The 26394-nt window shown below is 43.1% G+C and overlaps 41 non-coding genes across 41 annotated transcripts; all 41 read left to right on the forward strand.

Annotated features, from left to right (window-relative positions):
* The first annotated feature begins 398 nt into the window (after positions 1 to 398).
* Positions 399 to 471, forward strand: TRNAV-AAC (transfer RNA valine (anticodon AAC)). The gene has a single exon. It is a non-coding gene; the product is annotated as a tRNA-Val (tRNA).
* An 891-nt stretch (positions 472 to 1362) lies between these two features.
* On the forward strand, positions 1363 to 1435 carry TRNAV-AAC (transfer RNA valine (anticodon AAC)). The gene has a single exon. It is a non-coding gene; the product is annotated as a tRNA-Val (tRNA).
* A 616-nt stretch (positions 1436 to 2051) lies between these two features.
* Positions 2052 to 2124, forward strand: TRNAV-AAC (transfer RNA valine (anticodon AAC)). Its single transcript has one exon. It is a non-coding gene; the product is annotated as a tRNA-Val (tRNA).
* A 616-nt stretch (positions 2125 to 2740) lies between these two features.
* Positions 2741 to 2813, forward strand: TRNAV-AAC (transfer RNA valine (anticodon AAC)). Its single transcript has one exon. It is a non-coding gene; the product is annotated as a tRNA-Val (tRNA).
* A 65-nt stretch (positions 2814 to 2878) lies between these two features.
* TRNAV-AAC (transfer RNA valine (anticodon AAC)) lies at positions 2879 to 2951 on the forward strand. Its single transcript has one exon. It is a non-coding gene; the product is annotated as a tRNA-Val (tRNA).
* A 1029-nt stretch (positions 2952 to 3980) lies between these two features.
* Positions 3981 to 4053, forward strand: TRNAV-AAC (transfer RNA valine (anticodon AAC)). Its single transcript has one exon. It is a non-coding gene; the product is annotated as a tRNA-Val (tRNA).
* Positions 4054 to 5082: 1029 nt separating this feature from the next.
* Positions 5083 to 5155, forward strand: TRNAV-CAC (transfer RNA valine (anticodon CAC)). Its single transcript has one exon. It is a non-coding gene; the product is annotated as a tRNA-Val (tRNA).
* Positions 5156 to 6046: 891 nt separating this feature from the next.
* TRNAV-AAC (transfer RNA valine (anticodon AAC)) lies at positions 6047 to 6119 on the forward strand. The gene has a single exon. It is a non-coding gene; the product is annotated as a tRNA-Val (tRNA).
* A 616-nt stretch (positions 6120 to 6735) lies between these two features.
* Positions 6736 to 6808, forward strand: TRNAV-AAC (transfer RNA valine (anticodon AAC)). The gene has a single exon. It is a non-coding gene; the product is annotated as a tRNA-Val (tRNA).
* A 65-nt stretch (positions 6809 to 6873) lies between these two features.
* On the forward strand, positions 6874 to 6946 carry TRNAV-AAC (transfer RNA valine (anticodon AAC)). The gene has a single exon. It is a non-coding gene; the product is annotated as a tRNA-Val (tRNA).
* A 1029-nt stretch (positions 6947 to 7975) lies between these two features.
* Positions 7976 to 8048, forward strand: TRNAV-AAC (transfer RNA valine (anticodon AAC)). Its single transcript has one exon. It is a non-coding gene; the product is annotated as a tRNA-Val (tRNA).
* Positions 8049 to 9077: 1029 nt separating this feature from the next.
* Positions 9078 to 9150, forward strand: TRNAV-CAC (transfer RNA valine (anticodon CAC)). The gene has a single exon. It is a non-coding gene; the product is annotated as a tRNA-Val (tRNA).
* Positions 9151 to 10041: 891 nt separating this feature from the next.
* TRNAV-AAC (transfer RNA valine (anticodon AAC)) lies at positions 10042 to 10114 on the forward strand. Its single transcript has one exon. It is a non-coding gene; the product is annotated as a tRNA-Val (tRNA).
* Positions 10115 to 10730: 616 nt separating this feature from the next.
* On the forward strand, positions 10731 to 10803 carry TRNAV-AAC (transfer RNA valine (anticodon AAC)). The gene has a single exon. It is a non-coding gene; the product is annotated as a tRNA-Val (tRNA).
* A 616-nt stretch (positions 10804 to 11419) lies between these two features.
* TRNAV-AAC (transfer RNA valine (anticodon AAC)) lies at positions 11420 to 11492 on the forward strand. The gene has a single exon. It is a non-coding gene; the product is annotated as a tRNA-Val (tRNA).
* A 65-nt stretch (positions 11493 to 11557) lies between these two features.
* On the forward strand, positions 11558 to 11630 carry TRNAV-AAC (transfer RNA valine (anticodon AAC)). The gene has a single exon. It is a non-coding gene; the product is annotated as a tRNA-Val (tRNA).
* A 1029-nt stretch (positions 11631 to 12659) lies between these two features.
* TRNAV-AAC (transfer RNA valine (anticodon AAC)) lies at positions 12660 to 12732 on the forward strand. Its single transcript has one exon. It is a non-coding gene; the product is annotated as a tRNA-Val (tRNA).
* Positions 12733 to 13623: 891 nt separating this feature from the next.
* Positions 13624 to 13696, forward strand: TRNAV-AAC (transfer RNA valine (anticodon AAC)). The gene has a single exon. It is a non-coding gene; the product is annotated as a tRNA-Val (tRNA).
* A 616-nt stretch (positions 13697 to 14312) lies between these two features.
* Positions 14313 to 14385, forward strand: TRNAV-AAC (transfer RNA valine (anticodon AAC)). The gene has a single exon. It is a non-coding gene; the product is annotated as a tRNA-Val (tRNA).
* A 616-nt stretch (positions 14386 to 15001) lies between these two features.
* Positions 15002 to 15074, forward strand: TRNAV-AAC (transfer RNA valine (anticodon AAC)). Its single transcript has one exon. It is a non-coding gene; the product is annotated as a tRNA-Val (tRNA).
* Positions 15075 to 15139: 65 nt separating this feature from the next.
* TRNAV-AAC (transfer RNA valine (anticodon AAC)) lies at positions 15140 to 15212 on the forward strand. The gene has a single exon. It is a non-coding gene; the product is annotated as a tRNA-Val (tRNA).
* Positions 15213 to 15966: 754 nt separating this feature from the next.
* Positions 15967 to 16039, forward strand: TRNAV-CAC (transfer RNA valine (anticodon CAC)). Its single transcript has one exon. It is a non-coding gene; the product is annotated as a tRNA-Val (tRNA).
* Positions 16040 to 16930: 891 nt separating this feature from the next.
* On the forward strand, positions 16931 to 17003 carry TRNAV-AAC (transfer RNA valine (anticodon AAC)). Its single transcript has one exon. It is a non-coding gene; the product is annotated as a tRNA-Val (tRNA).
* A 341-nt stretch (positions 17004 to 17344) lies between these two features.
* TRNAV-AAC (transfer RNA valine (anticodon AAC)) lies at positions 17345 to 17417 on the forward strand. The gene has a single exon. It is a non-coding gene; the product is annotated as a tRNA-Val (tRNA).
* A 616-nt stretch (positions 17418 to 18033) lies between these two features.
* Positions 18034 to 18106, forward strand: TRNAV-AAC (transfer RNA valine (anticodon AAC)). The gene has a single exon. It is a non-coding gene; the product is annotated as a tRNA-Val (tRNA).
* A 65-nt stretch (positions 18107 to 18171) lies between these two features.
* On the forward strand, positions 18172 to 18244 carry TRNAV-AAC (transfer RNA valine (anticodon AAC)). The gene has a single exon. It is a non-coding gene; the product is annotated as a tRNA-Val (tRNA).
* Positions 18245 to 19272: 1028 nt separating this feature from the next.
* TRNAV-AAC (transfer RNA valine (anticodon AAC)) lies at positions 19273 to 19345 on the forward strand. The gene has a single exon. It is a non-coding gene; the product is annotated as a tRNA-Val (tRNA).
* An 891-nt stretch (positions 19346 to 20236) lies between these two features.
* Positions 20237 to 20309, forward strand: TRNAV-AAC (transfer RNA valine (anticodon AAC)). Its single transcript has one exon. It is a non-coding gene; the product is annotated as a tRNA-Val (tRNA).
* Positions 20310 to 20925: 616 nt separating this feature from the next.
* On the forward strand, positions 20926 to 20998 carry TRNAV-AAC (transfer RNA valine (anticodon AAC)). Its single transcript has one exon. It is a non-coding gene; the product is annotated as a tRNA-Val (tRNA).
* Positions 20999 to 21614: 616 nt separating this feature from the next.
* TRNAV-AAC (transfer RNA valine (anticodon AAC)) lies at positions 21615 to 21687 on the forward strand. Its single transcript has one exon. It is a non-coding gene; the product is annotated as a tRNA-Val (tRNA).
* Positions 21688 to 21752: 65 nt separating this feature from the next.
* TRNAV-AAC (transfer RNA valine (anticodon AAC)) lies at positions 21753 to 21825 on the forward strand. The gene has a single exon. It is a non-coding gene; the product is annotated as a tRNA-Val (tRNA).
* A 1031-nt stretch (positions 21826 to 22856) lies between these two features.
* On the forward strand, positions 22857 to 22929 carry TRNAV-AAC (transfer RNA valine (anticodon AAC)). The gene has a single exon. It is a non-coding gene; the product is annotated as a tRNA-Val (tRNA).
* Positions 22930 to 22994: 65 nt separating this feature from the next.
* On the forward strand, positions 22995 to 23067 carry TRNAV-AAC (transfer RNA valine (anticodon AAC)). The gene has a single exon. It is a non-coding gene; the product is annotated as a tRNA-Val (tRNA).
* Positions 23068 to 23270: 203 nt separating this feature from the next.
* Positions 23271 to 23343, forward strand: TRNAV-AAC (transfer RNA valine (anticodon AAC)). Its single transcript has one exon. It is a non-coding gene; the product is annotated as a tRNA-Val (tRNA).
* Positions 23344 to 24235: 892 nt separating this feature from the next.
* Positions 24236 to 24308, forward strand: TRNAV-AAC (transfer RNA valine (anticodon AAC)). Its single transcript has one exon. It is a non-coding gene; the product is annotated as a tRNA-Val (tRNA).
* Positions 24309 to 24649: 341 nt separating this feature from the next.
* TRNAV-AAC (transfer RNA valine (anticodon AAC)) lies at positions 24650 to 24722 on the forward strand. Its single transcript has one exon. It is a non-coding gene; the product is annotated as a tRNA-Val (tRNA).
* A 616-nt stretch (positions 24723 to 25338) lies between these two features.
* TRNAV-AAC (transfer RNA valine (anticodon AAC)) lies at positions 25339 to 25411 on the forward strand. The gene has a single exon. It is a non-coding gene; the product is annotated as a tRNA-Val (tRNA).
* A 203-nt stretch (positions 25412 to 25614) lies between these two features.
* On the forward strand, positions 25615 to 25687 carry TRNAV-AAC (transfer RNA valine (anticodon AAC)). Its single transcript has one exon. It is a non-coding gene; the product is annotated as a tRNA-Val (tRNA).
* Positions 25688 to 25889: 202 nt separating this feature from the next.
* TRNAV-AAC (transfer RNA valine (anticodon AAC)) lies at positions 25890 to 25962 on the forward strand. Its single transcript has one exon. It is a non-coding gene; the product is annotated as a tRNA-Val (tRNA).
* A 65-nt stretch (positions 25963 to 26027) lies between these two features.
* Positions 26028 to 26100, forward strand: TRNAV-AAC (transfer RNA valine (anticodon AAC)). Its single transcript has one exon. It is a non-coding gene; the product is annotated as a tRNA-Val (tRNA).
* Positions 26101 to 26165: 65 nt separating this feature from the next.
* TRNAV-AAC (transfer RNA valine (anticodon AAC)) lies at positions 26166 to 26238 on the forward strand. The gene has a single exon. It is a non-coding gene; the product is annotated as a tRNA-Val (tRNA).
* The last annotated feature ends 156 nt before the right edge of the window (positions 26239 to 26394 follow it).

Below are 26394 nucleotides of genomic sequence, written 5' to 3' on the forward strand. Positions count from 1 at the left end.
AGTTATCAAGTCCGCTTTACACGCGTAAGGTCCCAGGTTCGAGCCCTAGTAGATACATGTTTTGACCATCGTGATGGGACATAATAATAATCTAGATCTCTTGCAAAACTTTGTATTATCACCTATCTATTGTGTAGTGGTTATCACTTCCGCCTAACACGCGGAAGGTGCCAGGTTCGAGCCCTGGAAGAAACATGTTTTGACCATCGTGATGGGACATAATAATAAGCTAGCTCTCTTCAAAAACTCAAAATGACCACGTATCTATGGAATTGTTGTTATCAAGTCCGCTTTACACGCGGAAGGTTCCAGGTTCGAGCCCTAGTAGATACATGTTTTGACCATCGTGATGGGACATAATAATAATCTAGACCTCTTGCAAAACTTCGTATTACCACGTATCTATGGTGTAGTGGTTATCACTTCCGCCTAACACGCGGAAGGGCCCAGGTTCGAGCCTTGGTAGATACATGTTTTGACCATCGTGATGGGACATAATAATAATATAGATCTCTTGCAAAACTTTGTATTATCCCGCATCTATGGTGTAGTGGTTATCACGTCCGCCTAACACGCGGAAGGTCCCAGGTTCGAGCCTTGTAGATACATGTTTTGACCATCGTGATGGGACATAATAATAAGCTAGCCCTCTTCAAAAACTCAAAATAACCACGTATGTATGGAATTGTAGTTATCAAGTCCGCTTTACACGCGTAAGGTCCCAGGGTCGAGCCCTAGTAGATATATGTTTTGACCATCGTGATGGGACATAATAATAATCTAGATCTCTTGCAAAACTTTGTATTATCCCGCATCTATGGTGTAGTGGTTATCACGTCCGCCTAACACGCGGAAGGTCCCAGGTTCGAGCCCTGTAGATGCACGTTTTGACCATCGTGATGGGTCATAATAATAAGCTAGCTCTCTTCAAAAACTCAAAATAACCACGTATGTATGGAATTGTAGTTATCAAGTCCGCTTTACACGCGTAAGGTCCCAGGTTCGAGCCCTAGTAGATACATGTTTTGACCATCGTGATGGGACATAATAATAATCTAGATCTCTTGCAAAACTTTGTATTATCACGTATCTATTGTGTAGTGGTTATCACTTCCGCCTAACACGCGGAAGGTGCCAGGTTCGAGCCCTGGAAGAAACATGTTTTGACCATCGTGATGGGACATAATAATAAGCTAGCTCTCTTCAAAAACTCAAAATGACCACGTATCTATGGAATTGTTGTTATCAAGTCCGCTTTACACGCGGAAGGTTCCAGGTTCGAGCCCTAGTAGATACATGTTTTGACCATCGTGATGGGACATAATAATAATCTAGACCTCTTGCAAAACTTCGTATTACCACGTATCTATGGTGTAGTGGTTATCACTTCCGCCTAACACGCGGAAGGGCCCAGGTTCGAGCCCTGGTAGATACATGTTTTGACCATCGTGATGGGACATAATAATAATATAGATCTCTTGCAAAACTTTGTATTATCCCGCATCTATGGTGTAGTGGTTATCACGTCCGCCTAACACGCGGAAGGTCCCAGGTTCGAGCCTTGTAGATACATGTTTTGACCATCGTGATGGGACATAATAATAAGCTAGCTCTCTTCAAAAACTCAAAATAACCACGTATGTATGGAATTGTAGTTTTCAAGTCCGCTTTACACGCGTAAGGTCCCAGGTTCGAGCCCTAGTAGATATATGTTTTGACCATCGTGATGGGACATAATAATAATCTAGATCTCTTGCAAAACTTTGTATTATCGCGTATCTATGGTGTAGTGGTTATCACGTCCGCCTAACACGCGGAAGGTGCCAGGTTCGAGCCCTGGTAGAAACATGTTTTGACCATCGTGATGGGACATAATAATAAGCTAGCTCTCTTCAAAAACTCAAAATAACCACGTATCTATGGAATTGTGGTTATCAAGTCCGCTTTACACGCGGAAGGTCCCAGGTTCGAGCCCTAGTAGATACATGTTTTGACCATCGTGATGGGACATAATAATAATCTAGACCTCTTGCAAAACTTCGTATTATCACGTATCTATGGTGTAGTGGTTATCACGTCCGCCTAACACGCGGAAGGGCCCAGGTTCGAGCCCTGGTAGATACATGTTTTGACCATCGTGATGGGACATAATAATAATCTAGATCTCTTGCAAAACTTTGTATTATCCCGCATCTATGGTGTAGTGGTTATCACGTCCGCCTAACACGCGGAAGGTCCCAGGTTCGAGCCCTGTAGATGCACGTTTTGACCATCGTGATGGGTCATAATAATAAGCTAGCTCTCTTCAAAAACTCAAAATAACCACGTATGTATGGAATTGTAGTTATCAAGTCCGCTTTACACGCGTAAGGTCCCAGGTTCGAGCCCTAGTAGATACATGTTTTGACCATCGTGATGGGACATAATTATAATCTAGATCTCTTGCAAAACTTTGTATTATCACGTATCTATGGTGAAGTGGTTATCACGTCCGCCTAACACGCGGAAGGTGCCAGGTTCGAGCCCTGGTAGAAACATGTTTTGACCATCGTGATGGGACATAATAATAAGCTAGCTCTCTTCAAAAACTCAAAATAACCACGTATCTATGGAATTGTTGTTATCAAGTCCGCTTTACACGCGGAAGGTCCCAGGTTCGAGCCATAGTAGATACATGTTTTGACCATCGTGATGGGACATAATAATAATCTAGATCTCTTGCAAAACTTCGTATTATCACGTATCTATGGTGTAGTGGTTATCACGTCCGCCTAACACGCGGAAGGTCCCAGGTTCGTGCCCTGGTAGATACATGCTTTGACCATCGTGATGGGACATAATAATAATCTAGACCTCTTGCAAAACTTCGTATTATCACGTATCTATGGTGTAGTGGTTATCACGTCCGCCTAACACGCGGAAGGGCCCAGGTTCGAGCCCTGGTAGATACATGTTTTGACCATCGTGATGGGACATAATAATAATCTAGATCTCTTGCAAAACCTTGTATTATCCCGCGTATATGGTGTAGTGGTTATCACGTCCGCCTAACACGCGGAAGGTTCCAGGTTCGAGCCCTAGTAGATACATGTTTTGACCATCGTGATGGGACATAATAATAATATAGATCTCTTGCAAAACTTTGTATTATCCCGCATCTATGGTGTAGTGGATATCACGACCGCCTAACACGCGGAAGGTCCCAGGTTCGAGGCTTGTAGATACATGTTTTGACCATCGTGATGGGACATAATAATAAGCTAGCCCTCTTCAAAAACTCAAAATAACCACGTATGTATGGAATTGTAGTTATCAAGTCCGCTTTACACGCGTAAGGTCCCAGGGTCGAGCCCTAGTAGATATATGTTTTGACCATCGTGATGGGACATAATAATAATCTAGATCTCTTGCAAAACTTTGTATTATCCCGCATCTATGGTGTAGTGGTTATCACGTCCGCCTAACACGCGGAAGGTCCCAGGTTCGAGCCCTGTAGATGCACGTTTTGACCATCGTGATGGGTCATAATAATAAGCTAGCTCTCTTCAAAAACTCAAAATAACCACGAATGTATGGAATTGTAGTTATCAAGTCCGCTTTACACGCGTAAGGTCCCAGGTTCGAGCCCTAGTAGATACATGTTTTGACCATCGTGATGGGACATAATAATAATCTAGATCTCTTGCAAAACTTTGTATTATCACCTATCTATTGTGTAGTGGTTATCACTTCCGCCTAACACGCGGAAGGTGCCAGGTTCGAGCCCTGGAAGAAACATGTTTTGACCATCGTGATGGGACATAATAATAAGCTAGCTCTCTTCAAAAACTCAAAATGACCACGTATCTATGGAATTGTTGTTATCAAGTCCGCTTTACACGCGGAAGGTTCCAGGTTCGAGCCCTAGTAGATACATGTTTTGACCATCGTGATGGGACATAATAATAATCTAGACCTCTTGCAAAACTTCGTATTACCACGTATCTATGGTGTAGTGGTTATCACTTCCGCCTAACACGCGGAAGGGCCCAGGTTCGAGCCTTGGTAGATACATGTTTTGACCATCGTGATGGGACATAATAATAATATAGATCTCTTGCAAAACTTTGTATTATCCCGCATCTATGGTGTAGTGGTTATCACGTCCGCCTAACACGCGGAAGGTCCCAGGTTCGAGCCTTGTAGATACATGTTTTGACCATCGTGATGGGACATAATAATAAGCTAGCCCTCTTCAAAAACTCAAAATAACCACGTATGTATGGAATTGTAGTTATCAAGTCCGCTTTACACGCGTAAGGTCCCAGGGTCGAGCCCTAGTAGATATATGTTTTGACCATCGTGATGGGACATAATAATAATCTAGATCTCTTGCAAAACTTTGTATTATCCCGCATCTATGGTGTAGTGGTTATCACGTCCGCCTAACACGCGGAAGGTCCCAGGTTCGAGCCCTGTAGATGCACGTTTTGACCATCGTGATGGGTCATAATAATAAGCTAGCTCTCTTCAAAAACTCAAAATAACCACGTATGTATGGAATTGTAGTTATCAAGTCCGCTTTACACGCGTAAGGTCCCAGGTTCGAGCCCTAGTAGATACATGTTTTGACCATCGTGATGGGACATAATAATAATCTAGATCTCTAGCAAAACTTTGTATTATCACGTATCTATGGTGTAGTGGTTATCACGTCCGCCTAACACGCGGAAGATCCCAGGTTCGAGCCCTGGTAGAAACATGTTTTGACCATCGTGATGGGACATAATAATAAGCTAGCTCTCTTCAAAAACTCAAAATGACTACGTATCTATGGAGTTGTTGTTATCAAGTCCGCTTTACACGCGTAAGGTCCCAGGTTCGAGCCCTAGTAGATACATGTTTTGACCATCGTGATGAGACATAATAATAATCCAGATCTCTTGCAAAACTTTCAATTATCACGTATCTATGGTGTAGTGGTTATTACGTCCGCCTAACACGCGGAAGGTCCCAGGTTCGAGCCCTGGAAGATACATGTTTAGACCATCGTGATGGGACATAATAATAATCTAGATCTCTTGCAAAACTTTGTACTATCACGTATCTATGGTGTAGTGGTTATCACGTCCGCCTCACACGCGGATGGTCCCAGGTTCGAGCCCTGGTAGATACATGTTTTGACCATCGTCATGGGACATAATAATAATCTAGATCTCTTGCAAAACTTTGCATTATCCCGTATCTATGGTGTAGTGGTTATCACGTCCGCCTAACACGCGGAAGGTCCCAGGTTCGAGCCTTGTAGATACATGTTTTGACCATCGTGATGGGACATAATAATAAGCTAGCTCTCTTCAAAAACTCAAAATAACCACGTATGTATGGAATTGTAGTTATCAAGTCCGCTTTACACGCGTAAGGTCCCAGGGTCGAGCCCTAGTAGATATATGTTTTGACCATCGTGATGGGACATAATAATAATCTAGATCTCTTGCAAAACTTTGTATTATCCCGCATCTATGGTGTAGTGGTTATCACGTCCGCCTAACACGCGGAAGGTCCCAGGTTCGAGCCCTGTAGATGCACGTTTTGACCATCGTGATGGGTCATAATAATAAGCTAGCTCTCTTCAAAAACTCAAAATAACCACGTATGTATGGAATTGTAGTTATCAAGTCCGCTTTACACGCGTAAGGTCCCAGGTTCGAGCCCTAGTAGATACATGTTTTGACCATCGTGATGGGACATAATAATAATCTAGATCTCTTGCAAAACTTTGTATTATCACGTATCTATTGTGTAGTGGTTATCACTTCCGCCTAACACGCGGAAGGTGCCAGGTTCGAGCCCTGGAAGAAACATGTTTTGACCATCGTGATGGGACATAATAATAAGCTAGCTCTCTTCAAAAACTCAAAATGACCACGTATCTATGGAATTGTTGTTATCAAGTCCGCTTTACACGCGGAAGGTTCCAGGTTCGAGCCCTAGTAGATACATGTTTTGACCATCGTGATGGGACATAATAATAATCTAGACCTCTTGCAAAACTTCGTATTACCACGTATCTATGGTGTAGTGGTTATCACTTCCGCCTAACACGCGGAAGGGCCCAGGTTCGAGCCCTGGTAGATACATGTTTTGACCATCGTGATGGGACATAATAATAATATAGATCTCTTGCAAAACTTTGTATTATCCCGCATCTATGGTGTAGTGGTTATCACGTCCGCCTAACACGCGGAAGGTCCTTGGTTCGAGCCCTGTAGATGCACGTTTTGACCATCGTGATGGGTCATAATAATAAGCTAGCTCTCTTCAAAAACTCAAAATAACCACGTATGTATGGAATTGTAGTTATCAAGTCCGCTTTACACGCGTAAGGTCCCAGGTTCGAGCCCTAGTAGATACATGTTTTGACCATCGTGATGGGACATAATTATAATCTAGATCTCTTGCAAAACTTTGTATTATCACGTATCTATGGTGAAGTGGTTATCACGTCCGCCTAACACGCGGAAGGTGCCAGGTTCGAGCCCTGGTAGAAACATGTTTTGACCATCGTGATGGGACATAATAATAAGCTAGCTCTCTTCAAAAACTCAAAATAACCACGTATCTATGGAATTGTTGTTATCAAGTCCGCTTTACACGCGGAAGGTCCCAGGTTCGAGCCATAGTAGATACATGTTTTGACCATCGTGATGGGACATAATAATAATCTAGATCTCTTGCAAAACTTCGTATTATCACGTATCTATGGTGTAGTGGTTATCACGTCCGCCTAACACGCGGAAGGTCCCAGGTTCGTGCCCTGGTAGATACATGTTTTGACCATCGTGATGGGACATAATAATAATCTAGACCTCTTGCAAAACTTCGTATTATCACGTATCTATGGTGTAGTGGTTATCACGTCCGCCTAACACGCGGAAGGGCCCAGGTTCGAGCCCTGGTAGATACATGTTTTGACCATCGTGATGGGACATAATAATAATCTAGATCTCTTGCAAAACCTTGTATTATCCCGCGTATATGGTGTAGTGGTTATCACGTCCGCCTAACACGCGGAAGGTTCCAGGTTCGAGCCCTAGTAGATACATGTTTTGACCATCGTGATGGGACATAATAATAATATAGATCTCTTGCAAAACTTTGTATTATCCCGCATCTATGGTGTAGTGGATATCACGACCGCCTAACACGCGGAAGGTCCCAGGTTCGAGGCTTGTAGATACATGTTTTGACCATCGTGATGGGACATAATAATAAGCTAGCCCTCTTCAAAAACTCAAAATAACCACGTATGTATGGAATTGTAGTTATCAAGTCCGCTTTACACGCGTAAGGTCCCAGGGTCGAGCCCTAGTAGATATATGTTTTGACCATCGTGATGGGACATAATAATAATCTAGATCTCTTGCAAAACTTTGTATTATCCCGCATCTATGGTGTAGTGGTTATCACGTCCGCCTAACACGCGGAAGGTCCCAGGTTCGAGCCCTGTAGATGCACGTTTTGACCATCGTGATGGGTCATAATAATAAGCTAGCTCTCTTCAAAAACTCAAAATAACCACGAATGTATGGAATTGTAGTTATCAAGTCCGCTTTACACGCGTAAGGTCCCAGGTTCGAGCCCTAGTAGATACATGTTTTGACCATCGTGATGGGACATAATAATAATCTAGATCTCTTGCAAAACTTTGTATTATCACCTATCTATTGTGTAGTGGTTATCACTTCCGCCTAACACGCGGAAGGTGCCAGGTTCGAGCCCTGGAAGAAACATGTTTTGACCATCGTGATGGGACATAATAATAAGCTAGCTCTCTTCAAAAACTCAAAATGACCACGTATCTATGGAATTGTTGTTATCAAGTCCGCTTTACACGCGGAAGGTTCCAGGTTCGAGCCCTAGTAGATACATGTTTTGACCATCGTGATGGGACATAATAATAATCTAGACCTCTTGCAAAACTTCGTATTACCACGTATCTATGGTGTAGTGGTTATCACTTCCGCCTAACACGCGGAAGGGCCCAGGTTCGAGCCTTGGTAGATACATGTTTTGACCATCGTGATGGGACATAATAATAATATAGATCTCTTGCAAAACTTTGTATTATCCCGCATCTATGGTGTAGTGGTTATCACGTCCGCCTAACACGCGGAAGGTCCCAGGTTCGAGCCTTGTAGATACATGTTTTGACCATCGTGATGGGACATAATAATAAGCTAGCCCTCTTCAAAAACTCAAAATAACCACGTATGTATGGAATTGTAGTTATCAAGTCCGCTTTACACGCGTAAGGTCCCAGGGTCGAGCCCTAGTAGATATATGTTTTGACCATCGTGATGGGACATAATAATAATCTAGATCTCTTGCAAAACTTTGTATTATCCCGCATCTATGGTGTAGTGGTTATCACGTCCGCCTAACACGCGGAAGGTCCCAGGTTCGAGCCCTGTAGATGCACGTTTTGACCATCGTGATGGGTCATAATAATAAGCTAGCTCTCTTCAAAAACTCAAAATAACCACGTATGTATGGAATTGTAGTTATCAAGTCCGCTTTACACGCGTAAGGTCCCAGGTTCGAGCCCTAGTAGATACATGTTTTGACCATCGTGATGGGACATAATAATAATCTAGATCTCTAGCAAAACTTTGTATTATCACGTATCTATGGTGTAGTGGTTATCACGTCCGCCTAACACGCGGAAGATCCCAGGTTCGAGCCCTGGTAGAAACATGTTTTGACCATCGTGATGGGACATAATAATAAGCTAGCTCTCTTCAAAAACTCAAAATGACTACGTATCTATGGAGTTGTTGTTATCAAGTCCGCTTTACACGCGTAAGGTCCCAGGTTCGAGCCCTAGTAGATACATGTTTTGACCATCGTGATGAGACATAATAATAATCCAGATCTCTTGCAAAACTTTCAATTATCACGTATCTATGGTGTAGTGGTTATTACGTCCGCCTAACACGCGGAAGGTCCCAGGTTCGAGCCCTGGAAGATACATGTTTAGACCATCGTGATGGGACATAATAATAATCTAGATCTCTTGCAAAACTTTGTACTATCACGTATCTATGGTGTAGTGGTTATCACGTCCGCCTCACACGCGGATGGTCCCAGGTTCGAGCCCTGGTAGATACATGTTTTGACCATCGTCATGGGACATAATAATAATCTAGATCTCTTGCAAAACTTTGCATTATCCCGTATCTATGGTGTAGTGGTTATCACGTCCGCCTAACACGCGGAAGGTCCCAGGTTCGAGCCTTGTAGATACATGTTTTGACCATCGTGATGGGACATAATAATAAGCTAGCTCTCTTCAAAAACTCAAAATAACCACGTATGTATGGAATTGTAGTTATCAAGTCCGCTTTACACGCGTAAGGTCCCAGGGTCGAGCCCTAGTAGATATATGTTTTGACCATCGTGATGGGACATAATAATAATCTAGATCTCTTGCAAAACTTTGTATTATCCCGCATCTATGGTGTAGTGGTTATCACGTCCGCCTAACACGCGGAAGGTCCCAGGTTCGAGCCCTGTAGATGCACGTTTTGACCATCGTGATGGGTCATAATAATAAGCTAGCTCTCTTCAAAAACTCAAAATAACCACGTATGTATGGAATTGTAGTTATCAAGTCCGCTTTACACGCGTAAGGTCCCAGGTTCGAGCCCTAGTAGATACATGTTTTGACCATCGTGATGGGACATAATAATAATCTAGATCTCTTGCAAAACTTTGTATTATCACGTATCTATTGTGTAGTGGTTATCACTTCCGCCTAACACGCGGAAGGTGCCAGGTTCGAGCCCTGGAAGAAACATGTTTTGACCATCGTGATGGGACATAATAATAAGCTAGCTCTCTTCAAAAACTCAAAATGACCACGTATCTATGGAATTGTTGTTATCAAGTCCGCTTTACACGCGGAAGGTTCCAGGTTCGAGCCCTAGTAGATACATGTTTTGACCATCGTGATGGGACATAATAATAATCTAGACCTCTTGCAAAACTTCGTATTACCACGTATCTATGGTGTAGTGGTTATCACTTCCGCCTAACACGCGGAAGGGCCCAGGTTCGAGCCCTGGTAGATACATGTTTTGACCATCGTGATGGGACATAATAATAATATAGATCTCTTGCAAAACTTTGTATTATCCCGCATCTATGGTGTAGTGGTTATCACGTCCGCCTAACACGCGGAAGGTCCCAGGTTCGAGCCTTGTAGATACATGTTTTGACCATCGTGATGGGACATAATAATAAGCTAGCTCTCTTCAAAAACTCAAAATAACCACGTATGTATGGAATTGTAGTTTTCAAGTCCGCTTTACACGCGTAAGGTCCCAGGTTCGAGCCCTAGTAGATATATGTTTTGACCATCGTGATGGGACATAATAATAATCTAGATCTCTTGCAAAACTTTGTATTATCGCGTATCTATGGTGTAGTGGTTATCACGTCCGCCTAACACGCGGAAGGTGCCAGGTTCGAGCCCTGGTAGAAACATGTTTTGACCATCGTGATGGGACATAATAATAAGCTAGCTCTCTTCAAAAACTCAAAATAACCACGTATCTATGGAATTGTGGTTATCAAGTCCGCTTTACACGCGGAAGGTCCCAGGTTCGAGCCCTAGTAGATACATGTTTTGACCATCGTGATGGGACATAATAATAATCTAGACCTCTTGCAAAACTTCGTATTATCACGTATCTATGGTGTAGTGGTTATCACGTCCGCCTAACACGCGGAAGGGCCCAGGTTCGAGCCCTGGTAGATACATGTTTTGACCATCGTGATGGGACATAATAATAATCTAGATCTCTTGCAAAACTTTGTATTATCCCGCATCTATGGTGTAGTGGTTATCACGTCCGCCTAACACGCGGAAGGTCCCAGGTTCGAGCCCTGTAGATGCACGTTTTGACCATCGTGATGGGTCATAATAATAAGCTAGCTCTCTTCAAAAACTCAAAATAACCACGTATGTATGGAATTGTAGTTATCAAGTCCGCTTTACACGCGTAAGGTCCCAGGTTCGAGCCCTAGTAGATACATGTTTTGACCATCGTGATGGGACATAATTATAATCTAGATCTCTTGCAAAACTTTGTATTATCACGTATCTATGGTGAAGTGGTTATCACGTCCGCCTAACACGCGGAAGGTGCCAGGTTCGAGCCCTGGTAGAAACATGTTTTGACCATCGTGATGGGACATAATAATAAGCTAGCTCTCTTCAAAAACTCAAAATAACCACGTATCTATGGAATTGTTGTTATCAAGTCCGCTTTACACGCGGAAGGTCCCAGGTTCGAGCCATAGTAGATACATGTTTTGACCATCGTGATGGGACATAATAATAATCTAGATCTCTTGCAAAACTTCGTATTATCACGTATCTATGGTGTAGTGGTTATCACGTCCGCCTAACACGCGGAAGGTCCCAGGTTCGTGCCCTGGTAGATACATGTTTTGACCATCGTGATGGGACATAATAATAATCTAGACCTCTTGCAAAACTTCGTATTATCACGTATCTATGGTGTAGTGGTTATCACGTCCGCCTAACACGCGGAAGGGCCCAGGTTCGAGCCCTGGTAGATACATGTTTTGACCATCGTGATGGGACATAATAATAATCTAGATCTCTTGCAAAACCTTGTATTATCCCGCGTATATGGTGTAGTGGTTATCACGTCCGCCTAACACGCGGAAGGTTCCAGGTTCGAGCCCTAGTAGATACATGTTTTGACCATCGTGATGGGACATAATAATAATATAGATCTCTTGCAAAACTTTGTATTATCCCGCATCTATGGTGTAGTGGATATCACGACCGCCTAACACGCGGAAGGTCCCAGGTTCGAGGCTTGTAGATACATGTTTTGACCATCGTGATGGGACATAATAATAAGCTAGCCCTCTTCAAAAACTCAAAATAACCACGTATGTATGGAATTGTAGTTATCAAGTCCGCTTTACACGCGTAAGGTCCCAGGGTCGAGCCCTAGTAGATATATGTTTTGACCATCGTGATGGGACATAATAATAATCTAGATCTCTTGCAAAACTTTGTATTATCCCGCATCTATGGTGTAGTGGTTATCACGTCCGCCTAACACGCGGAAGGTCCCAGGTTCGAGCCCTGTAGATGCACGTTTTGACCATCGTGATGGGTCATAATAATAAGCTAGCTCTCTTCAAAAACTCAAAATAACCACGAATGTATGGAATTGTAGTTATCAAGTCCGCTTTACACGCGTAAGGTCCCAGGTTCGAGCCCTAGTAGATACATGTTTTGACCATCGTGATGGGACATAATAATAATCTAGATCTCTTGCAAAACTTTGTATTATCAACTATCTATTGTGTAGTGGTTATCACTTCCGCCTAACACGCGGAAGGTGCCAGGTTCGAGCCCTGGAAGAAACATGTTTTGACCATCGTGATGGGACATAATAATAAGCTAGCTCTCTTCAAAAACTCAAAATGACCACGTATCTATGGAATTGTTGTTATCAAGTCCGCTTTACACGCGGAAGGTTCCAGGTTCGAGCCCTAGTAGATACATGTTTTGACCATCGTGATGGGACATAATAATAATCTAGACCTCTTGCAAAACTTCGTATTACCACGTATCTATGGTGTAGTGGTTATCACTTCCGCCTAACACGCGGAAGGGCCCAGGTTCGAGCCTTGGTAGATACATGTTTTGACCATCGTGATGGGACATAATAATAATATAGATCTCTTGCAAAACTTTGTATTATCCCGCATCTATGGTGTAGTGGTTATCACGTCCGCCTAACACGCGGAAGGTCCCAGGTTCGAGCCTTGTAGATACATGTTTTGACCATCGTGATGGGACATAATAATAAGCTAGCCCTCTTCAAAAACTCAAAATAACCACGTATGTATGGAATTGTAGTTATCAAGTCCGCTTTACACGCGTAAGGTCCCAGGGTCGAGCCCTAGTAGATATATGTTTTGACCATCGTGATGGGACATAATAATAATCTAGATCTCTTGCAAAACTTTGTATTATCCCGCATCTATGGTGTAGTGGTTATCACGTCCGCCTAACACGCGGAAGGTCCCAGGTTCGAGCCCTGTAGATGCACGTTTTGACCATCGTGATGGGTCATAATAATAAGCTAGCTCTCTTCAAAAACTCAAAATAACCACGTATGTATGGAATTGTAGTTATCAAGTCCGCTTTACACGCGTAAGGTCCCAGGTTCGAGCCCTAGTAGATACATGTTTTGACCATCGTGATGGGACATAATAATAATCTAGATCTCTTGCAAAACTTTGTATTATCACGTATCTATTGTGTAGTGGTTATCACTTCCGCCTAACACGCGGAAGGTGCCAGGTTCGAGCCCTGGAAGAAACATGTTTTGACCATCGTGATGGGACATAATAATAAGCTAGCTCTCTTCAAAAACTCAAAATGACCACGTATCTATGGAATTGTTGTTATCAAGTCCGCTTTACACGCGGAAGGTTCCAGGTTCGAGCCCTAGTAGATACATGTTTTGACCATCGTGATGGGACATAATAATAATCTAGACCTCTTGCAAAACTTCGTATTACCACGTATCTATGGTGTAGTGGTTATCACTTCCGCCTAACACGCGGAAGGGCCCAGGTTCGAGCCCTGGTAGATACATGTTTTGACCATCGTGATGGGACATAATAATAATATAGATCTCTTGCAAAACTTTGTATTATCCCGCATCTATGGTGTAGTGGTTATCACGTCCGCCTAACACGCGGAAGGTCCCAGGTTCGAGCCTTGTAGATACATGTTTTGACCATCGTGATGGGACATAATAATAAGCTAGCTCTCTTCAAAAACTCAAAATTACCACGTATGTATGGAATTGTAGTTTTCAAGTCCGCTTTACACGCGTAAGGTCCCAGGTTCGAGCCCTAGTAGATATATGTTTTGACCATCGTGATGGGACATAATAATAATCTAGATCTCTTGCAAAACTTTGTATTATCGCGTATCTATGGTGTAGTGGTTATCACGTCCGCCTAACACGCGGAAGGTGCCAGGTTCGAGCCCTGGTAGAAACATGTTTTGACCATCGTGATGGGACATAATAATAAGCTAGCTCTCTTCAAAAACTCAAAATAACCACGTATCTATGGAATTGTGGTTATCAAGTCCGCTTTACACGCGGAAGGTCCCAGGTTCGAGCCCTAGTAGATACATGTTTTGACCATCGTGATGGGACATAATAGTAATCTAGACCTCTTGCAAAACTTCGTATTATCACGTATCTATGGTGTAGTGGTTATCACGTCCGCCTAACACGCGGAAGGGCCCAGGTTCGAGCCCTGGTAGATACATGTTTTGACCATCGTGATGGGACATAATAATAATCTAGATCTCTTGCAAAACTTTGTATTATCCCGCATCTATGGTGTAGTGGTTATCACGTCCGCCTAACACGCGGAAGGTCCCAGGTTCGAGCCCTGTAGATGCACGTTTTGACCATCGTGATGGGTCATAATAATAAGCTAGCTCTCTTCAAAAACTCAAAATAACCACGTATGTATGGAATTGTAGTTATCAAGTCCGCTTTACACGCGTAAGGTCCCAGGTTCGAGCCCTAGTAGATACATGTTTTGACCATCGTGATGGGACATAATTATAATCTAGATCTCTTGCAAAACTTTGTATTATCACGTATCTATGGTGAAGTGGTTATCACGTCCGCCTAACACGCGGAAGGTGCCAGGTTCGAGCCCTGGTAGAAACATGTTTTGACCATCGTGATGGGACATAATAATAAGCTAGCTCTCTTCAAAAACTCAAAATAACCACGTATCTATGGAATTGTTGTTATCAAGTCCGCTTTACACGCGGAAGGTCCCAGGTTCGAGCCATAGTAGATACATGTTTTGACCATCGTGATGGGACATAATAATAATCTAGATCTCTTGCAAAACTTCGTATTATCACGTATCTATGGTGTAGTGGTTATCACGTCCGCCTAACACGCGGAAGGTCCCAGGTTCGTGCCCTGGTAGATACATGTTTTGACCATCGTGATGGGACATAATAATAATCTAGACCTCTTGCAAAACTTCGTATTATCACGTATCTATGGTGTAGTGGTTATCACGTCCGCCTAACACGCGGAAGGGCCCAGGTTCGAGCCCTGGTAGATACATGTTTTGACCATCGTGATGGGACATAATAATAATCTAGATCTCTTGCAAAACCTTGTATTATCCCGCGTATATGGTGTAGTGGTTATCACGTCCGCCTAACACGCGGAAGGTCCCAGGTTCGAGCCCTGTAGATGCACGTTTTGACCATCGTGATGGGTCATAATAATAAGCTAGCTCTCTTCAAAAACTCAAAATAACCACGTATGTATGGAATTGTAGTTATCAAGTCCGCTTTACACGCGTAAGGTCCCAGGTTCGAGCCCTAGTAGATACATGTTTTGACCATCGTGATGGGACATAATAATAATCTAGATCTCTAGCAAAACTTTGTATTATCACGTATCTATGGTGTAGTGGTTATCACGTCCGCCTAACACGCGGAAGATCCCAGGTTCGAGCCCTGGTAGAAACATGTTTTGACCATCGTGATGGGACATAATAATAAGCTAGCTCTCTTCAAAAACTCAAAATGACTACGTATCTATGGAGTTGTTGTTATCAAGTCCGCTTTACACGCGTAAGGTCCCAGGTTCGAGCCCTAGTAGATACATGTTTTGACCATCGTGATGAGACATAATAATAATCCAGATCTCTTGCAAAACTTTCAATTATCACGTATCTATGGTGTAGTGGTTATTACGTCCGCCTAACACGCGGAAGGTCCCAGGTTCGAGCCCTGGAAGATACATGTTTAGACCATCGTGATGGGACATAATAATAATCTAGATCTCTTGCAAAACTTTGTACTATCACGTATCTATGGTGTAGTGGTTATCACGTCCGCCTCACACGCGGATGGTCCCAGGTTCGAGCCCTGGTAGATACATGTTTTGACCATCGTCATGGGACATAATAATAATCTAGATCTCTTGCAAAACTTTGCATTATCCCGTATCTATGGTGTAGTGGTTATCACGTCCGCCTAACACGCGGAAGGTCCCAGGTTCGAGCCTTGTAGATACATGTTTTGACCATCGTGATGGGACATAATAATAAGCTAGCTCTCTTCAAAAACTCAAAATAACCACGTATGTATGGAATTGTAGTTATCAAGTCCGCTTTACACGCGTAAGGTCCCAGGGTCGAGCCCTAGTAGATATATGTTTTGACCATCGTGATGGGACATAATAATAATCTAGATCTCTTGCAAAACTTTGTATTATCCCGCATCTATGGTGTAGTGGTTATCACGTCCGCCTAACACGCGGAAGGTCCCAGGTTCGAGCCCTGTAGATGCACGTTTTGACCATCGTGATGGGTCATAATAATAAGCTAGCTCTCTTCAAAAACTCAAAATAACCACGTATGTATGGAATTGTAGTTATCAAGTCCGCTTTACACGCGTAAGGTCCCAGGTTCGAGCCCTAGTAGATACATGTTTTGACCATCGTGATGGGAAATAATAATAATCTAGATCTCTTGCAAAACTTTGTATTATCACGTATCTATTGTGTAGTGGTTATCACTTCCGCCTAACACGCGGAAGGTGCCAGGTTCGAGCCCTGGAAGAAACATGTTTTGACCATCGTGATGGGACATAATAATAAGCTAGCTCTCTTCAAAAACTCAAAATGACCACGTATCTATGGAATTGTTGTTATCAAGTCCGCTTTACACGCGGAAGGTTCCAGGTTCGAGCCCTAGTAGATACATGTTTTGACCATCGTGATGGGACATAATAATAATCTAGACCTCTTGCAAAACTTCGTATTACCACGTATCTATGGTGTAGTGGTTATCACTTCCGCCTAACACGCGGAAGGGCCCAGGTTCGAGCCCTGGTAGATACATGTTTTGACCATCGTGATGGGACATAATAATAATCTAGATCTCTTGCAAAACTTTGTATTATCGCGTATCTATGGTGTAGTGGTTATCACGTCCGCCTAACACGCGGAAGGTGCCAGGTTCGAGCCCTGGTAGAAACATGTTTTGACCATCGTGATGGGACATAATAATAAGCTAGCTCTCTTCAAAAACTCAAAATAACCACGTATCTATGGAATTGTGGTTATCAAGTCCGCTTTACACGCGGAAGGTCCCAGGTTCGAGCCCTAGTAGATACATGTTTTGACCATCGTGATGGGACATAATAATAATCTAGACCTCTTGCAAAACTTCGTATTATCACGTATCTATGGTGTAGTGGTTATCACGTCCGCCTAACACGCGGAAGGGCCCAGGTTCGAGCCCTGGTAGATACATGTTTTGACCATCGTGATGGGACATAATAATAATCTAGATCTCTTGCAAAACTTTGTATTATCCCGCATCTATGGTGTAGTGGTTATCACGTCCGCCTAACACGCGGAAGGTCCCAGGTTCGAGCCCTGTAGATGCACGTTTTGACCATCGTGATGGGTCATAATAATAAGCTAGCTCTCTTCAAAAACTCAAAATAACCACGTATGTATGGAATTGTAGTTATCAAGTCCGCTTTACACGCGTAAGGTCCCAGGTTCGAGCCCTAGTAGATACATGTTTTGACCATCGTGATGGGACATAATTATAATCTAGATCTCTTGCAAAACTTTGTATTATCACGTATCTATGGTGAAGTGGTTATCACGTCCGCCTAACACGCGGAAGGTGCCAGGTTCGAGCCCTGGTAGAAACATGTTTTGACCATCGTGATGGGACATAATAATAAGCTAGCTCTCTTCAAAAACTCAAAATAACCACGTATCTATGGAATTGTTGTTATCAAGTCCGCTTTACACGCGGAAGGTCCCAGGTTCGAGCCATAGTAGATACATGTTTTGACCATCGTGATGGGACATAATAATAATCTAGATCTCTTGCAAAACTTCGTATTATCACGTATCTATGGTGTAGTGGTTATCACGTCCGCCTAACACGCGGAAGGTCCCAGGTTCGTGCCCTGGTAGATACATGTTTTGACCATCGTGATGGGACATAATAATAATCTAGACCTCTTGCAAAACTTCGTATTATCACGTATCTATGGTGTAGTGGTTATCACGTCCGCCTAACACGCGGAAGGGCCCAGGTTCGAGCCCTGGTAGATACATGTTTTGACCATCGTGATGGGACATAATAATAATCTAGATCTCTTGCAAAACCTTGTATTATCCCGCGTATATGGTGTAGTGGTTATCACGTCCGCCTAACACGCGGAAGGTTCCAGGTTCGAGCCCTAGTAGATACATGTTTTGACCATCGTGATGGGACATAATAATAATATAGATCTCTTGCAAAACTTTGTATTATCCCGCATCTATGGTGTAGTGGATATCACGACCGCCTAACACGCGGAAGGTCCCAGGTTCGAGGCTTGTAGATACATGTTTTGACCATCGTGATGGGACATAATAATAAGCTAGCCCTCTTCAAAAACTCAAAATAACCACGTATGTATGGAATTGTAGTTATCAAGTCCGCTTTACACGCGTAAGGTCCCAGGGTCGAGCCCTAGTAGATATATGTTTTGACCATCGTGATGGGACATAATAATAATCTAGATCTCTTGCAAAACTTTGTATTATCCCGCATCTATGGTGTAGTGGTTATCACGTCCGCCTAACACGCGGAAGGTCCCAGGTTCGAGCCCTGTAGATGCACGTTTTGACCATCGTGATGGGTCATAATAATAAGCTAGCTCTCTTCAAAAACTCAAAATAACCACGAATGTATGGAATTGTAGTTATCAAGTCCGCTTTACACGCGTAAGGTCCCAGGTTCGAGCCCTAGTAGATACATGTTTTGACCATCGTGATGGGACATAATAATAATCTAGATCTCTTGCAAAACTTTGTATTATCACCTATCTATTGTGTAGTGGTTATCACTTCCGCCTAACACGCGGAAGGTGCCAGGTTCGAGCCCTGGAAGAAACATGTTTTGACCATCGTGATGGGACATAATAAAAGCTAGCTCTCTTCAAAAACTCAAAATGACCACGTATCTATGGAATTGTTGTTATCAAGTCCGCTTTACACGCGGAAGGTTCCAGGTTCGAGCCCTAGTAGATACATGTTTTGACCATCGTGATGGGACATAATAATAATCTAGACCTCTTGCAAAACTTCGTATTACCACGTATCTATGGTGTAGTGGTTATCACTTCCGCCTAACACGCGGAAGGGCCCAGGTTCGAGCCTTGGTAGATACATGTTTTGACCATCGTGATGGGACATAATAATAATATAGATCTCTTGCAAAACTTTGTATTATCCCGCATCTATGGTGTAGTGGTTATCACGTCCGCCTAACACGCGGAAGGTCCCAGGTTCGAGCCTTGTAGATACATGTTTTGACCATCGTGATGGGACATAATAATAAGCTAGCCCTCTTCAAAAACTCAAAATAACCACGTATGTATGGAATTGTAGTTATCAAGTCCGCTTTACACGCGTAAGGTCCCAGGGTCGAGCCCTAGTAGATATATGTTTTGACCATCGTGATGGGACATAATAATAATCTAGATCTCTTGCAAAACTTTGTATTATCCCGCATCTATGGTGTAGTGGTTATCACGTCCGCCTAACACGCGGAAGGTCCCAGGTTCGAGCCCTGTAGATGCACGTTTTGACCATCGTGATGGGTCATAATAATAAGCTAGCTCTCTTCAAAAACTCAAAATAACCACGTATGTATGGAATTGTAGTTATCAAGTCCGCTTTACACGCGTAAGGTCCCAGGTTCGAGCCCTAGTAGATACATGTTTTGACCATCGTGATGGGACATAATAATAATCTAGATCTCTTGCAAAACTTTGTATTATCACGTATCTATTGTGTAGTGGTTATCACTTCCGCCTAACACGCGGAAGGTGCCAGGTTCGAGCCCTGGAAGAAACATGTTTTGACCATCGTGATGGGACATAATAATAAGCTAGCTCTCTTCAAAAACTCAAAATGACCACGTATCTATGGAATTGTTGTTATCAAGTCCGCTTTACACGCGGAAGGTTCCAGGTTCGAGCCCTAGTAGATACATGTTTTGACCATCGTGATGGGACATAATAATAATCTAGACCTCTTGCAAAACTTCGTATTACCACGTATCTATGGTGTAGTGGTTATCACTTCCGCCTAACACGCGGAAGGGCCCAGGTTCGAGCCCTGGTAGATACATGTTTTGACCATCGTGATGGGACATAATAATAATATAGATCTCTTGCAAAACTTTGTATTATCCCGCATCTATGGTGTAGTGGTTATCACGTCCGCCTAACACGCGGAAGGTCCCAGGTTCGAGCCTTGTAGATACATGTTTTGACCATCGTGATGGGACATAATAATAAGCTAGCTCTCTTCAAAAACTCAAAATTACCACGTATGTATGGAATTGTAGTTTTCAAGTCCGCTTTACACGCGTAAGGTCCCAGGTTCGAGCCCTAGTAGATATATGTTTTGACCATCGTGATGGGACATAATAATAATCTAGATCTCTTGCAAAACTTTGTATTATCGCGTATCTATGGTGTAGTGGTTATCACGTCCGCCTAACACGCGGAAGGTGCCAGGTTCGAGCCCTGGTAGAAACATGTTTTGACCATCGTGATGGGACATAATAATAAGCTAGCTCTCTTCAAAAACTCAAAATAACCACGTATCTATGGAATTGTGGTTATCAAGTCCGCTTTACACGCGGAAGGTCCCAGGTTCGAGCCCTAGTAGATACATGTTTTGACCATCGTGATGGGACATAATAGTAATCTAGACCTCTTGCAAAACTTCGTATTATCACGTATCTATGGTGTAGTGGTTATCACGTCCGCCTAACACGCGGAAGGGCCCAGGTTCGAGCCCTGGTAGATACATGTTTTGACCATCGTGATGGGACATAATAATAATCTAGATCTCTTGCAAAACTTTGTATTATCCCGCATCTATGGTGTAGTGGTTATCACGTCCGCCTAACACGCGGAAGGTCCCAGGTTCGAGCCCTGTAGATGCACGTTTTGACCATCGTGATGGGTCATAATAATAAGCTAGCTCTCTTCAAAAACTCAAAATAACCACGTATGTATGGAATTGTAGTTATCAAGTCCGCTTTACACGCGTAAGGTCCCAGGTTCGAGCCCTAGTAGATACATGTTTTGACCATCGTGATGGGACATAATTATAATCTAGATCTCTTGCAAAACTTTGTATTATCACGTATCTATGGTGAAGTGGTTATCACGTCCGCCTAACACGCGGAAGGTGCCAGGTTCGAGCCCTGGTAGAAACATGTTTTGACCATCGTGATGGGACATAATAATAAGCTAGCTCTCTTCAAAAACTCAAAATAACCACGTATCTATGGAATTGTTGTTATCAAGTCCGCTTTACACGCGGAAGGTCCCAGGTTCGAGCCATAGTAGATACATGTTTTGACCATCGTGATGGGACATAATAATAATCTAGATCTCTTGCAAAACTTCGTATTATCACGTATCTATGGTGTAGTGGTTATCACGTCCGCCTAACACGCGGAAGGTCCCAGGTTCGTGCCCTGGTAGATACATGTTTTGACCATCGTGATGGGACATAATAATAATCTAGACCTCTTGCAAAACTTCGTATTATCACGTATCTATGGTGTAGTGGTTATCACGTCCGCCTAACACGCGGAAGGGCCCAGGTTCGAGCCCTGGTAGATACATGTTTTGACCATCGTGATGGGACATAATAATAATCTAGATCTCTTGCAAAACCTTGTATTATCCCGCGTATATGGTGTAGTGGTTATCACGTCCGCCTAACACGCGGAAGGTTCCAGGTTCGAGCCCTAGTAGATACATGTTTTGACCATCGTGATGGGACATAATAATAATATAGATCTCTTGCAAAACTTTGTATTATCCCGCATCTATGGTGTAGTGGATATCACGACCGCCTAACACGCGGAAGGTCCCAGGTTCGAGGCTTGTAGATACATGTTTTGACCATCGTGATGGGACATAATAATAAGCTAGCTCTCTTCAAAAACTCAAAACAACCACGTATGTATGGAATTGTAGTTTTCAAGTCCGCTTTACACGCGTAAGGTCCCAGGTTCGAGCCCTAGTAGATTTATGTTTTGACCATCGTGATGGGACATAATAATAATCTAGATCTCTTGCAAAACTCTCTATTATCACGTATCTATGGTGTAGTGGTTATTACGTCCGCCTAACACGCGGAAGGTCCCAGGTTCGAGCCCTGGAAGATACATGTTTAGACCCTCGTGATGGGACATAATAATAAGCTAGCTCTCTTCAAAAACTCAAAATAACCACGTATCTATGGAATTGTGGTTATCAAGTCCGCTTTACACGCGGAAGGTCCCAGGTTTGAGCCCTAGTAGATACATGTTTTGACCATCGTGATGGGACATAATAATAATCTAGATCTCTTGCAAAACTTTGTATTATCGCGTATCTATGGTGTAGTGGTTATCACGTCCGCCTAACACGCGGAAGGTGCCAGGTTCGAGCCCTGGTAGAAACATGTTCTGACCATCGTGATGGGACATAATAATAAGCTAGCTCTCTTCAAAAACTCAAAATAACCACGTATCTATGGAATTGTGGTTATCAAGTCCGCTTTACACGCGGAAGGTCCCAGGTTCGAGCCCGAGTAGATACATGTTTTGACCATCGTGATGGGACATAATAATAATCTAGACCTCTTGCAAAAACTTCGTATTATCACGTATCTATGGTGTAGTGGTTATCACGTCCGCCTAACACGCGGAAGGGCCCAGGTTCGAGCCCTGGTAGATACATGTTTTGACCATCGTGATGGGACATAATAATAATCTAGATCTCTTGCAAAACTTTGTGTTATCCCGCATCTATGGTGTAGTGGTTATCACGTCCGCCTAACACGCGGAAGGTCCCAGGTTCGTGCCCTGGTAGATACATGTTTTGACCATCGTGATGGGACATAATAATAAGCTACCTCTCTTCAAAAACTCAAAATGACCACGTATCTATGGAATTGTTGTTATCACGTCCGCCTAACACGCGGAAGGTTCCAGGTTCGAGCCCTAGTAGATACATGTTTTGACCATCGTGATGGGACATAATAATAATCTAGACCTCTTGCAAAACTTCGTATTATCACGTATCTATGGTGTAGTGGTTATCACGTCCGCCTAACACGCGGAAGGGCCCAGGTTCGAGCCCTGGTAGATACATGTTTTGACCATCGTGATGGGACATAATAATAATCTAGATCTCTTGCAAAACTTTGTATTATCCCGCATCTATGGTGTAGTGGTTATCACGTCCGCCTAACACGCGGAAGGTCCCAGGTTCGAGCCCTGTAGATGCACGTTTTGACCATCGTGATGGGTCATAATAATAAGCTAGCTCTCTTCAAAAACTCAAAATAACCACGTATGTATGGAATTGTAGTTATCAAGTCCGCTTTACACGCGTAAGGTCCCAGGTTCGAGCCCTAGTACATACATGTTTTGACCATCGTGATGGGACATAATAATAATCTAGATTTCTTGCAAAACTTTGTATTATCACGTATCTATGGTGTAGTGGTTATCATGTCCGCCTAACACGCGGAAGGTGCCAGGTTCGAGCCCAGGTAGAAACATGTTTTGACCATCGTGATGGGACATAATAATAAGCTAGCTCTCTTCAAAAACTCAAAATGACCACGTATCTATGGAATTGTTGTTATCAAGTCCGCTTTACACGCGGAAGGGCCCAGGTTCGAGCCCTGGTAGATACATGTTTTGACCATCGTGATGGGACATAATAATAATCTAGATCTCTTGCAAAACTTTGTGTTATCCCGCATCTATGGTGTAGTGGTTATCACGTCCGCCTAACACGCGGAAGGTCCCAGGTTCGTGCCCTGGTAGATACGTGTTTTGACCATCGTGATGGGACATAATAATAAGCTAGCTCTCTTCAAAAACTCAAAATGACCACGTATCTATGGAATTGTAGTTATCAAGTCCGCTTTACACGCGTAAGGTCCCAGGTTCGAGCCCTAGTAGATACATGTTTTGACCATCGTGATGGGACATAATAATAATCTAGACCTCTTGCAAAACTTCGTATTATCACGTATCTATGGTGTAGTGGTTATCACGTCCGCCTAACACGCGGAAGGGCCCAGGTTCGAGCCCTGGTAGATACATGTTTTGACCATCGTGATGGGACATAATAATAATCTAGATCTCTTGCAAAACTTTGTATTATCCCGCATCTATGGTGTAGTGGTTATCACGTCCGCCTAACACGCGGAAGGTGCCAGGTTCGAGCCCTGGTAGAAACATGTTTTGACCATCGTGATGGGACATAATAATAAGCTAGCTCTCTTCAAAAACTCAAAATAACCACGTATCTATGGAATTGTGGTTATCAAGTCCGCTTTACACGCGGAAGGTCCCAGGTTCGAGCCCTAGTAGATACATGTTTTGACCATCGTGATGGGACATAATAATAATCTAGACCTCTTGCAAAACTTCGTATTATCACGTATCTATGGTGTAGTGGTTATCACGTCCGCCTAACACGCGGAAGGGCCCAGGTTCGAGACCTGGTAGATACATGTTTTGACCATCGTGATGGGACATAATAATAATCTAGATCTCTTGCAAAACTTTGTATTATCCCGCATCTATGGTGTAGTGGTTATCACGTCCGCCTAACACGCGGAAGGTCCCAGGCTCGAGCCCTGTAGATGCACGTTTTGACCATCGTGATGGGTCATAATAATAAGCTAGCTCTCTTCAAAAACTCAAAATAACCACGTATGTATGGAATTGTAGTTATCAAGTCCGCTTTACACGCGTAAGGTCCCAGGTTCGAGCCCTAGTACATACATGTTTTGACCATCTTGATGGGACATAATAATAATCTAGATTTCTTGCAAAACTTTGTATTATCACGTATCTATGGTGTAGTGGTTATCATGTCCGCCTAACACGCGGAAGGTGCCAGGTTCGAGCCCAGGTAGAAACATGTTTTGACCATCGTGATGGGACATAATAATAAGCTAGCTCTCTTCAAAAACTCAAAATGACCACGTATCTATGGAATTGTTGTTATCAAGTCCGCTTTACACGCGGAAGGGCCCAGGTTCGAGCCCTGGTAGATACATGTTTTGACCATCGTGATGGGACATAATAATAATCTAGATCTCTTGCAAAACTTTGTGTTATCCCGCATCTATGGTGTAGTGGTTATCACGTCCGCCTAACACGCGGAAGGTCCCAGGTTCGTGCCCTGGTAGATACATGTTTTGACCATCGTGATGGGACATAATAATAAGCTAGCTCTCTTCAAAAACTCAAAATGACCACGTATCTATGGAATTGTTGTTATCACGTCCGCCTAACACGCGGAAGGTTCCAGGTTCGAGCCCTAGTAGATACATGTTTTGACCATCGTGATGGGACATAATAATAATCTAGACCTCTTGCAAAACTTCGTATTACCACGTATCTATGGTGTAGTGGTTATCACTTCCGCCTAACACGCGGAAGGGCCCAGGTTCGAGCCCTGGTAGATACATGTTTTGACCATCGTGATAAGACATAATAATAATCTAGATCTCTTGCAAAACTTTGTATTATCCCGCATCTATGGTGTAGTGGTTATCATGTCCGCCTAACACGCGGAAGGTCCCAGGTTCGAGCCTTGTAGATACATGTTTTGACCATCGTGATGGGACATAATAATAATCTAGATCTCTCGCAAAACTTTGTATTATCATGTATCTATGGTGTAGTGGTTATCACGTCCGCCTAACACGCGGAAGGTTCCAGGTTCGAGCCCTAGTAGATACATGTTTTGACCATCGTGATGGGACATAATATTAATCTAGATCTCTTGCAAAACTTTGTATTATCACGTATCTATGGTGTAGTGGTTATCACGTCCGCCTAACACGCGGAAGGTGCCAGGTTCGAGCCCTGGTAGATACATGTTTTGACCATCGTGATGGGACATAATAATAATCTAGATCTCTTGCAAAACTTTGTATTATCACGTATCTATGGTGTAGTGGTTATCACGTCCGCCTAACACGCGGAAGGTCCCAGGTTCGAGCCCTGGAAGATACATGTTTATACCATCGTGATGGGACATAATAATAAGCTAGCTCTCTTCAAAAACTGAAAATAACCACGTATGTATGGAATTGTAGTTATCAAATCCGTTTTACACGTGTAAGGTCCCAGGTTCGAGCCCTAGTAGATACATGTTTCGACCATCGTGAT

The sequence above is a fragment of the Phalangium opilio genome, unplaced genomic scaffold (assembly GCF_054372755.1).
Source record: "Phalangium opilio isolate 3A_F unplaced genomic scaffold, DU_Popi_V2 ptg000103l_1, whole genome shotgun sequence".
NCBI classification, from domain to species: domain Eukaryota; kingdom Metazoa; phylum Arthropoda; class Arachnida; order Opiliones; family Phalangiidae; genus Phalangium; species Phalangium opilio.